Here is a 12500-nt window from a genome sequence, read left to right on the forward strand (position 1 = left end):
GAGAGCAGCGTCAAAAAGTTCGCCTGAGCAGCGTGATTTAGCCCGGGACTCCCGGGCTGAACGCTTATTTCCGTCGGCCGAAAAACGACTAAGTATTTTCGGGTATAGTGTACTATTGCCGAAAAACGACAGAGTCTTTTCGGGTATAGTGTACTATTTCGGTTTTTGCACTAAGTCCCTCAGGGGTATAGTGTACTATACTATGATGGTCAGATCACCTCCAGGCCCCAGGGGAGTGCTTTTCTGGGGTCAAACAGTGCACTGATGATGGGGGATTATTTCATTTTGCTCATTTTGGTGTTTTTTCACATTTTAACCCATTTTCACCCCTTTTGCTCACAACTTCGTACTACGGCCCGGAAAAACGACAGAGTCGATGGGTATAGTGTACTATTGCCGAAAAACGACAGAGTCTTTTCGGGTATAGTGTACTATTTCGGTTTTTGCACTAAGTCCCTCAGGGGTATAGTGTACTATACTATGATGGTCAGATCACCTCCAGGCCCCAGGGGAGTGCTTTTCTGGGGTCAAACAGTGCACTGATGATGGGGGATTATTTCATTTTGCTCATTTTGGTGTTTTTTCACATTTTAACCCATTTTCACCCCTTTTGCTCACAACTTCGTACTACGGCCCGGAAAAACGACAGAGTCGATGGGTATAGTGTACTATTGCCGAAAAACGACAGAGTCTTTTCGGGAATAGTGTACTATTTCGGTTTTTACTCTAAGTCCCTCAGGGGCATGGGGTGCTATACTATGATGGTCAGATCACCTCCAGGCCCCAGGGGAGTGCTTTTCTGGGGTCAAACAGTGCACTGATGATGGGGGATTATTTCATTTTGCTCATTTTGGTGTTTTTTCACATTTTAACCCATTTTCACCCCTTTTGCTCACAACTTCGTACTACGGCCCGGAAAAACGACAGAGTCGATGGGTATAGTGTACTATTGCCGAAAAACGACAGAGTCTTTTCGGGAATAGTGTACTATTTCGGTTTTTACTCTAAGTCCCTCAGGGGCATAGGGTGCTATACTCTGATGGTCAGATCACCTCCAGGCCCCAGGGGAGTGCTTTTCAGGGGTCAAACAGTGCACTGATGATGGGGGATTATTTCATTTTGCTCATTTTGGTGTTTTTTTTTTTTTTTTTTTTTTTTTTTCACATTTTAACCCATTTTAACCCATTTTGCTCACCCCGCACTCTGCCGCATATGAGGCCGGGGAAGGGCCACTCTGGCTGGGCATGGCCTCCGCTGAGCACCCCCTGGAGCCACTGGAGCCCCCGGAGGCCCTCCAGAGCCACCCCCCACTGTCCCCAGACTCACCCGGGGGAAGGGCCACTCTGGCTGGGCATGGTCTCCACCAAGCAGCCCCTGGAGCCCCCGGAGCACCTCCAGAGCCACCCCCCACTCTCCCCAGACTCTGCCCGGGGAAGGGCCACTCTGGCTGGGCATGGCCTCCACCGAGCACCCCCTGGAACCCCTGGAACCCCCGGAGGCCCTCCAGAGCCACCCCCCACTCTCCCCAGACTCACCCCGGGGAAGGGCCACTCTGGCTGGGCATGGTCTCCACCAAGCACCCCCTGGAGCCCCCGGAGCACCCCCAGAGCCACCCCCCACTCTCCCCAGACTCACCCCGGGGAAGGGACACTCTGGCTGGGCATGGTCTCCACCAAGCACCCCCTGGAGCCCCCGGAGCACCTCCAGAGCCACCCCCCACTCCTCCAGACTCACCCCGGGGAAGGGACACTCTGCCTGGGCATGGCCCCCACTGAGCACCCCCTGGAACCCCTGGAGCCCCCGGAGCACCTCCAGAGCCACCCCCCACTCTCCCCAGACTCTGCCCGGGGAAGGGCCACTCTGGCTGGGCATGGTCTCCACCAAGCACCCCCTGGAGCCCCCGGAGCACCCCCAGAGCCACCCCCCACTCTCCCCAGACTCACCCCGGGGAAGGGCCACTCTGGCTGGGCATGGCCTCCGCCGAGCACCCCCTGGAGCCCCCGGAGCACCCCCAGAGCCACCCCCCACTCACCCCAGACTCACCCCGGGGAAGGGACACTCTGGCTGGGCATGGCCTCCACCAAGCACCCCCTGGAGCCCCTGGAACCCCCGGAGGCCCTCCAGAGCCACCCCCCACTCTCCCCAGACTCACCCCGGGGGAGGGCCACTCTGGCTGGGCATGGTCTCCACCAAGCACCCCCTGGAGCCCCCGGAGCACCTCCAGAGCCACCCCCCACTCCTCCAGACTCACCCCGGGGAAGGGACACTCTGGCTGGGCATGGCCCCCACCGAGCACCCCCTGGAGCCCCTGGAGCCCCCGGAGCACCTCCAGGGCCACCCCCCACTCCTCCAGACTCACCCCGGGGAAGGGACACTCTGGCTGGGCATGGTCTCCACCAAGCACCCCCTGGAGCCCCCGGAGCACCCCCAGAGCCACCCCCCACTCTCCCCAGACTCTGCCCGGGGAAGGGACACTCTGGCCGGGCATGGCCTCCGCCGAGCACCCCCTGGAACCCCCGGAGGCCCTCCAGGGCCACCCCCCACTGTCCCCAGACTCACCCGGGGGAAGGGCCACTCTGGCTGGGCATGGTCTCCACCAAGCAGCCCCTGGAGCCCCCGGAGCACCTCCAGAGCCACCCCCCACTCTCCCCAGACTCTGCCCGGGGAAGGGCCACTCTGGCTGGGCATGGCCTCCACCGAGCACCCCCTGGAACCCCTGGAACCCCTGGAACCCCCGGAGGCCCTCCAGAGCCACCCCCCACTCTCCCCAGACTCACCCCGGGGAAGGGCCACTCTGGCTGGGCATGGTCTCCACCAAGCACCCCCTGGAGCCCCCGGAGCACCCCCAGAGCCACCCCCCACTCTCCCCAGACTCACCCCGGGGAAGGGACACTCTGGCTGGGCATGGTCTCCACCAAGCACCCCCTGGAGCCCCCGGAGCACCTCCAGAGCCACCCCCCACTCCTCCAGACTCACCCCGGGGAAGGGACACTCTGGCTGGGCATGGCCTCCGCCGAGCACCCCCTGGAGCCCCTGGAGCCCCCGGAGCACCTCCAGGGCCACCCCCCACTCCTCCAGACTCACCCCGGGGAAGGGCCACTCTGGCTGGGCATGGCCTCCGCCGACCACCCCCTGGAACCCCTGGAGCCCCCGGAGCACCTCCAGAGCCACCCCCCACTCCTCCAGACTCTGCCCGGGGAAGGGCCACTCTGGCTGGGCATGGCCTCCACTGAGCACCCCCTGGAGCCCCCGGAGCACCTCCAGAGCCACCCCCCACTCCTCCAGACTCACCCCGGGGAAGGGACACTCTGGCTGGGCATGGCCCCCACCGAGCACCCCCTGGAGCCCCTGGAGCCCCCGGAGCACCTCCAGGGCCACCCCCCACTCCTCCAGACTCACCCCGGGGAAGGGACACTCTGGCTGGGCATGGTCTCCACCAAGCACCCCCTGGAGCCCCCGGAGCACCCCCAGAGCCACCCCCCACTCTCCCCAGACTCACCCCGGGGAAGGGCCACTCTGGCTGGGCATGGCCTCCGCCGACCACCCCCTGGAGCCCCCGGAGCACCCCCAGAGCCACCCCCCACTCACCCCAGACTCACCCCGGGGAAGGGACACTCTGGCTGGGCATGGCCTCCACCAAGCACCCCCTGGAGCCCCTGGAACCCCCGGAGGCCCTCCAGAGCCACCCCCCACTCTCCCCAGACTCACCCCGGGGGAGGGCCACTCTGGCTGGGCATGGTCTCCACCAAGCACCCCCTGGAGCCCCCGGAGCACCTCCAGAGCCACCCCCCACTCCTCCAGACTCACCCCGGGGAAGGGACACTCTGGCTGGGCATGGCCTCCACCAAGCACCCCCTGGAGCCCCTGGAACCCCCGGAGGCCCTCCAGAGCCACCCCCCACTCTCCCCAGACTCACCCCGGGGGAGGGCCACTCTGGCTGGGCATGGTCTCCACCAAGCACCCCCTGGAGCCCCCGGAGCACCTCCAGAGCCACCCCCCACTCCTCCAGACTCACCCCGGGGAAGGGACACTCTGGCTGGGCATGGCCCCCACCGAGCACCCCCTGGAGCCCCTGGAGCCCCCGGAGCACCTCCAGGGCCACCCCCCACTCCTCCAGACTCACCCCGGGGAAGGGACACTCTGGCTGGGCATGGCCTCCGCCGAGCACCCCCTGGAGCCCCCGGAGCACCCCCAGAGCCACCCCCCACTCTCCTCCAGACTCACCCCGGGGAAGGGACACTCTGGCTGGGCATGGCCTCCGCCGACCACCCCCTGGAACCCCTGGAGCCCCCGGAGCACCTCCAGAGCCACCCCCCACTCTCCCCAGACTCTGCCCGGGGAAGGGACACTCTGGCCGGGCATGGCCTCCGCCGAGCACCCCCTGGAACCCCCGGAGGCCCTCCAGGGCCACCCCCCACTGTCCCCAGACTCACCCGGGGGAAGGGCCACTCTGGCTGGGCATGGTCTCCACCAAGCAGCCCCTGGAGCCCCCGGAGCACCTCCAGAGCCACCCCCCACTCTCCCCAGACTCTGCCCGGGGAAGGGCCACTCTGGCTGGGCATGGCCTCCACCGAGCACCCCCTGGAACCCCTGGAACCCCTGGAACCCCCGGAGGCCCTCCAGAGCCACCCCCCACTCTCCCCAGACTCACCCCGGGGAAGGGCCACTCTGGCTGGGCATGGTCTCCACCAAGCACCCCCTGGAGCCCCCGGAGCACCCCCAGAGCCACCCCCCACTCTCCCCAGACTCACCCCGGGGAAGGGACACTCTGGCTGGGCATGGTCTCCACCAAGCACCCCCTGGAGCCCCCGGAGCACCTCCAGAGCCACCCCCCACTCCTCCAGACTCACCCCGGGGAAGGGACACTCTGGCTGGGCATGGCCTCCGCCGAGCACCCCCTGGAGCCCCTGGAGCCCCCGGAGCACCTCCAGGGCCACCCCCCACTCCTCCAGACTCACCCCGGGGAAGGGACACTCTGGCTGGGCATGGCCTCCGCCGAGCACCCCCTGGAGCCCCCGGAGCACCCCCAGAGCCACCCCCCACTCTCCCCAGACTCACCCCGGGGAAGGGCCACTCTGGCTGGGCATGGCCTCCGCCGACCACCCCCTGGAACCCCTGGAGCCCCCGGAGCACCTCCAGAGCCACCCCCCACTCTCCCCAGACTCTGCCCGGGGAAGGGACACTCTGGCCGGGCATGGCCTCCGCCGAGCACCCCCTGGAACCCCCGGAGGCCCTCCAGGGCCACCCCCCACTGTCCCCAGACTCACCCGGGGGAAGGGCCACTCTGGCTGGGCATGGTCTCCACCAAGCAGCCCCTGGAGCCCCCGGAGCACCTCCAGAGCCACCCCCCACTCTCCCCAGACTCTGCCCGGGGAAGGGCCACTCTGGCTGGGCATGGCCTCCACCGAGCACCCCCTGGAACCCCTGGAACCCCTGGAACCCCCGGAGGCCCTCCAGAGCCACCCCCCACTCTCCCCAGACTCACCCCGGGGAAGGGCCACTCTGGCTGGGCATGGTCTCCACCAAGCACCCCCTGGAGCCCCCGGAGCACCCCCAGAGCCACCCCCCACTCTCCCCAGACTCACCCCGGGGAAGGGACACTCTGGCTGGGCATGGTCTCCACCAAGCACCCCCTGGAGCCCCCGGAGCACCTCCAGAGCCACCCCCCACTCCTCCAGACTCACCCCGGGGAAGGGACACTCTGGCTGGGCATGGCCTCCGCCGAGCACCCCCTGGAGCCCCTGGAGCCCCCGGAGCACCTCCAGGGCCACCCCCCACTCCTCCAGACTCACCCCGGGGAAGGGACACTCTGGCTGGGCATGGCCTCCGCCGAGCACCCCCTGGAGCCCCCGGAGCACCCCCAGAGCCACCCCCCACTCTCCCCAGACTCACCCCGGGGAAGGGCCACTCTGGCTGGGCATGGCCTCCACCAAGCACCCCCTGGAGCCCCTGGAACCCCCGGAGGCCCTCCAGAGCCACCCCCCACTCTCCCCAGACTCACCCCGGGGAAGGGCCACTCTGGCTGGGCATGGCCTCCGCCGACCACCCCCTGGAACCCCTGGAGCCCCCGGAGCACCTCCAGAGCCACCCCCCACTCCTCCAGACTCTGCCCGGGGAAGGGCCACTCTGGCTGGGCATGGCCTCCACTGAGCACCCCCTGGAGCCCCCGGAGCACCTCCAGGGCCACCCCCCACTCCTCCAGACTCACCCCGGGGAAGGGCCACTCTGGCTGGGCATGGCCTCCGCCGACCACCCCCTGGAACCCCTGGAGCCCCCGGAGCACCTCCAGAGCCACCCCCCACTCCTCCAGACTCTGCCCGGGGAAGGGCCACTCTGGCTGGGCATGGCCTCCACTGAGCACCCCCTGGAGCCCCCGGAGCACCTCCAGAGCCACCCCCCACTCCTCCAGACTCACCCCGGGGAAGGGACACTCTGGCTGGGCATGGCCCCCACCGAGCACCCCCTGGAGCCCCTGGAGCCCCCGGAGCACCTCCAGGGCCACCCCCCACTCCTCCAGACTCACCCCGGGGAAGGGACACTCTGGCTGGGCATGGTCTCCACCAAGCACCCCCTGGAGCCCCCGGAGCACCCCCAGAGCCACCCCCCACTCTCCCCAGACTCACCCCGGGGAAGGGACACTCTGGCTGGGCATGGCCTCCGCCGACCACCCCCTGGAGCCCCCGGAGCACCCCCAGAGCCACCCCCCACTCACCCCAGACTCACCCCGGGGAAGGGACACTCTGGCTGGGCATGGCCTCCACCAAGCACCCCCTGGAGCCCCTGGAACCCCCGGAGGCCCTCCAGAGCCACCCCCCACTCTCCCCAGACTCACCCCGGGGGAGGGCCACTCTGGCTGGGCATGGTCTCCACCAAGCACCCCCTGGAGCCCCCGGAGCACCTCCAGAGCCACCCCCCACTCCTCCAGACTCACCCCGGGGAAGGGACACTCTGGCTGGGCATGGCCTCCACCAAGCACCCCCTGGAGCCCCTGGAACCCCCGGAGGCCCTCCAGAGCCACCCCCCACTCTCCCCAGACTCACCCCGGGGGAGGGCCACTCTGGCTGGGCATGGTCTCCACCAAGCACCCCCTGGAGCCCCCGGAGCACCTCCAGAGCCACCCCCCACTCCTCCAGACTCACCCCGGGGAAGGGACACTCTGGCTGGGCATGGCCCCCACCGAGCACCCCCTGGAGCCCCTGGAGCCCCCGGAGCACCTCCAGGGCCACCCCCCACTCCTCCAGACTCACCCCGGGGAAGGGACACTCTGGCTGGGCATGGCCTCCGCCGAGCACCCCCTGGAGCCCCCGGAGCACCCCCAGAGCCACCCCCCACTCTCCTCCAGACTCACCCCGGGGAAGGGACACTCTGGCTGGGCATGGCCTCCGCCGACCACCCCCTGGAACCCCTGGAGCCCCCGGAGCACCTCCAGAGCCACCCCCCACTCTCCCCAGACTCTGCCCGGGGAAGGGACACTCTGGCCGGGCATGGCCTCCGCCGAGCACCCCCTGGAACCCCCGGAGGCCCTCCAGGGCCACCCCCCACTGTCCCCAGACTCACCCGGGGGAAGGGCCACTCTGGCTGGGCATGGTCTCCACCAAGCAGCCCCTGGAGCCCCCGGAGCACCTCCAGAGCCACCCCCCACTCTCCCCAGACTCTGCCCGGGGAAGGGCCACTCTGGCTGGGCATGGCCTCCACCGAGCACCCCCTGGAACCCCTGGAACCCCTGGAACCCCCGGAGGCCCTCCAGAGCCACCCCCCACTCTCCCCAGACTCACCCCGGGGAAGGGCCACTCTGGCTGGGCATGGTCTCCACCAAGCACCCCCTGGAGCCCCCGGAGCACCCCCAGAGCCACCCCCCACTCTCCCCAGACTCACCCCGGGGAAGGGACACTCTGGCTGGGCATGGTCTCCACCAAGCACCCCCTGGAGCCCCCGGAGCACCTCCAGAGCCACCCCCCACTCCTCCAGACTCACCCCGGGGAAGGGACACTCTGGCTGGGCATGGCCTCCGCCGAGCACCCCCTGGAGCCCCTGGAGCCCCCGGAGCACCTCCAGGGCCACCCCCCACTCCTCCAGACTCACCCCGGGGAAGGGCCACTCTGGCTGGGCATGGCCTCCGCCGACCACCCCCTGGAACCCCTGGAGCCCCCGGAGCACCTCCAGAGCCACCCCCCACTCCTCCAGACTCTGCCCGGGGAAGGGCCACTCTGGCTGGGCATGGCCTCCACTGAGCACCCCCTGGAGCCCCCGGAGCACCTCCAGAGCCACCCCCCACTCCTCCAGACTCACCCCGGGGAAGGGACACTCTGGCTGGGCATGGCCCCCACCGAGCACCCCCTGGAGCCCCTGGAGCCCCCGGAGCACCTCCAGGGCCACCCCCCACTCCTCCAGACTCACCCCGGGGAAGGGACACTCTGGCTGGGCATGGTCTCCACCAAGCACCCCCTGGAGCCCCCGGAGCACCCCCAGAGCCACCCCCCACTCTCCCCAGACTCACCCCGGGGAAGGGACACTCTGGCTGGGCATGGCCTCCGCCGACCACCCCCTGGAGCCCCCGGAGCACCCCCAGAGCCACCCCCCACTCACCCCAGACTCACCCCGGGGAAGGGACACTCTGGCTGGGCATGGCCTCCACCAAGCACCCCCTGGAGCCCCTGGAACCCCCGGAGGCCCTCCAGAGCCACCCCCCACTCTCCCCAGACTCACCCCGGGGGAGGGCCACTCTGGCTGGGCATGGTCTCCACCAAGCACCCCCTGGAGCCCCCGGAGCACCTCCAGAGCCACCCCCCACTCCTCCAGACTCACCCCGGGGAAGGGACACTCTGGCTGGGCATGGCCTCCACCAAGCACCCCCTGGAGCCCCTGGAACCCCCGGAGGCCCTCCAGAGCCACCCCCCACTCTCCCCAGACTCACCCCGGGGGAGGGCCACTCTGGCTGGGCATGGTCTCCACCAAGCACCCCCTGGAGCCCCCGGAGCACCTCCAGAGCCACCCCCCACTCCTCCAGACTCACCCCGGGGAAGGGACACTCTGGCTGGGCATGGCCCCCACCGAGCACCCCCTGGAGCCCCTGGAGCCCCCGGAGCACCTCCAGGGCCACCCCCCACTCCTCCAGACTCACCCCGGGGAAGGGACACTCTGGCTGGGCATGGCCTCCGCCGAGCACCCCCTGGAGCCCCCGGAGCACCCCCAGAGCCACCCCCCACTCTCCTCCAGACTCACCCCGGGGAAGGGACACTCTGGCTGGGCATGGCCTCCGCCGACCACCCCCTGGAACCCCTGGAGCCCCCGGAGCACCTCCAGAGCCACCCCCCACTCTCCCCAGACTCTGCCCGGGGAAGGGACACTCTGGCCGGGCATGGCCTCCGCCGAGCACCCCCTGGAACCCCCGGAGGCCCTCCAGGGCCACCCCCCACTGTCCCCAGACTCACCCGGGGGAAGGGCCACTCTGGCTGGGCATGGTCTCCACCAAGCAGCCCCTGGAGCCCCCGGAGCACCTCCAGAGCCACCCCCCACTCTCCCCAGACTCTGCCCGGGGAAGGGCCACTCTGGCTGGGCATGGCCTCCACCGAGCACCCCCTGGAACCCCTGGAACCCCTGGAACCCCCGGAGGCCCTCCAGAGCCACCCCCCACTCTCCCCAGACTCACCCCGGGGAAGGGCCACTCTGGCTGGGCATGGTCTCCACCAAGCACCCCCTGGAGCCCCCGGAGCACCCCCAGAGCCACCCCCCACTCTCCCCAGACTCACCCCGGGGAAGGGACACTCTGGCTGGGCATGGTCTCCACCAAGCACCCCCTGGAGCCCCCGGAGCACCTCCAGAGCCACCCCCCACTCCTCCAGACTCACCCCGGGGAAGGGACACTCTGGCTGGGCATGGCCTCCGCCGAGCACCCCCTGGAGCCCCTGGAGCCCCCGGAGCACCTCCAGGGCCACCCCCCACTCCTCCAGACTCACCCCGGGGAAGGGACACTCTGGCTGGGCATGGCCTCCGCCGAGCACCCCCTGGAGCCCCCGGAGCACCCCCAGAGCCACCCCCCACTCTCCCCAGACTCACCCCGGGGAAGGGCCACTCTGGCTGGGCATGGCCTCCGCCGACCACCCCCTGGAACCCCTGGAGCCCCCGGAGCACCTCCAGAGCCACCCCCCACTCTCCCCAGACTCTGCCCGGGGAAGGGACACTCTGGCCGGGCATGGCCTCCGCCGAGCACCCCCTGGAACCCCCGGAGGCCCTCCAGGGCCACCCCCCACTGTCCCCAGACTCACCCGGGGGAAGGGCCACTCTGGCTGGGCATGGTCTCCACCAAGCAGCCCCTGGAGCCCCCGGAGCACCTCCAGAGCCACCCCCCACTCTCCCCAGACTCTGCCCGGGGAAGGGCCACTCTGGCTGGGCATGGCCTCCACCGAGCACCCCCTGGAACCCCTGGAACCCCTGGAACCCCCGGAGGCCCTCCAGAGCCACCCCCCACTCTCCCCAGACTCACCCCGGGGAAGGGCCACTCTGGCTGGGCATGGTCTCCACCAAGCACCCCCTGGAGCCCCCGGAGCACCCCCAGAGCCACCCCCCACTCTCCCCAGACTCACCCCGGGGAAGGGACACTCTGGCTGGGCATGGTCTCCACCAAGCACCCCCTGGAGCCCCCGGAGCACCTCCAGAGCCACCCCCCACTCCTCCAGACTCACCCCGGGGAAGGGACACTCTGGCTGGGCATGGCCTCCGCCGAGCACCCCCTGGAGCCCCTGGAGCCCCCGGAGCACCTCCAGGGCCACCCCCCACTCCTCCAGACTCACCCCGGGGAAGGGACACTCTGGCTGGGCATGGCCTCCGCCGAGCACCCCCTGGAGCCCCCGGAGCACCCCCAGAGCCACCCCCCACTCTCCCCAGACTCACCCCGGGGAAGGGCCACTCTGGCTGGGCATGGCCTCCACCAAGCACCCCCTGGAGCCCCTGGAACCCCCGGAGGCCCTCCAGAGCCACCCCCCACTCTCCCCAGACTCACCCCGGGGAAGGGCCACTCTGGCTGGGCATGGCCTCCGCCGACCACCCCCTGGAACCCCTGGAGCCCCCGGAGCACCTCCAGAGCCACCCCCCACTCCTCCAGACTCTGCCCGGGGAAGGGCCACTCTGGCTGGGCATGGCCTCCACTGAGCACCCCCTGGAGCCCCCGGAGCACCTCCAGGGCCACCCCCCACTCCTCCAGACTCACCCCGGGGAAGGGCCACTCTGGCTGGGCATGGCCTCCGCCGACCACCCCCTGGAACCCCTGGAGCCCCCGGAGCACCTCCAGAGCCACCCCCCACTCCTCCAGACTCTGCCCGGGGAAGGGCCACTCTGGCTGGGCATGGCCTCCACTGAGCACCCCCTGGAGCCCCCGGAGCACCTCCAGAGCCACCCCCCACTCCTCCAGACTCACCCCGGGGAAGGGACACTCTGGCTGGGCATGGCCCCCACCGAGCACCCCCTGGAGCCCCTGGAGCCCCCGGAGCACCTCCAGGGCCACCCCCCACTCCTCCAGACTCACCCCGGGGAAGGGACACTCTGGCTGGGCATGGTCTCCACCAAGCACCCCCTGGAGCCCCCGGAGCACCCCCAGAGCCACCCCCCACTCTCCCCAGACTCACCCCGGGGAAGGGACACTCTGGCTGGGCATGGCCTCCGCCGACCACCCCCTGGAGCCCCCGGAGCACCCCCAGAGCCACCCCCCACTCACCCCAGACTCACCCCGGGGAAGGGACACTCTGGCTGGGCATGGCCTCCACCAAGCACCCCCTGGAGCCCCTGGAACCCCCGGAGGCCCTCCAGAGCCACCCCCCACTCTCCCCAGACTCACCCCGGGGGAGGGCCACTCTGGCTGGGCATGGTCTCCACCAAGCACCCCCTGGAGCCCCCGGAGCACCTCCAGAGCCACCCCCCACTCCTCCAGACTCACCCCGGGGAAGGGACACTCTGGCTGGGCATGGCCTCCACCAAGCACCCCCTGGAGCCCCTGGAACCCCCGGAGGCCCTCCAGAGCCACCCCCCACTCTCCCCAGACTCACCCCGGGGGAGGGCCACTCTGGCTGGGCATGGTCTCCACCAAGCACCCCCTGGAGCCCCCGGAGCACCTCCAGAGCCACCCCCCACTCCTCCAGACTCACCCCGGGGAAGGGACACTCTGGCTGGGCATGGCCCCCACCGAGCACCCCCTGGAGCCCCTGGAGCCCCCGGAGCACCTCCAGGGCCACCCCCCACTCCTCCAGACTCACCCCGGGGAAGGGACACTCTGGCTGGGCATGGCCTCCGCCGAGCACCCCCTGGAGCCCCCGGAGCACCCCCAGAGCCACCCCCCACTCTCCTCCAGACTCACCCCGGGGAAGGGACACTCTGGCTGGGCATGGCCTCCGCCGACCACCCCCTGGAACCCCTGGAGCCCCCGGAGCACCTCCAGAGCCACCCCCCACTCTCCCCAGACTCTGCCCGGGGAAGGGACACTCTGGCCGGGCATGGCCTCCGCCGAGCAC

The sequence above is a fragment of the Eucyclogobius newberryi genome, unplaced genomic scaffold (assembly GCF_026437365.1).
Source record: "Eucyclogobius newberryi isolate DKJ021-1_F unplaced genomic scaffold, fEucNew1.0.hap1 SCAF_79, whole genome shotgun sequence".
Classification (NCBI taxonomy): Eukaryota; Metazoa; Chordata; class Actinopteri; order Gobiiformes; family Gobiidae; genus Eucyclogobius; species Eucyclogobius newberryi.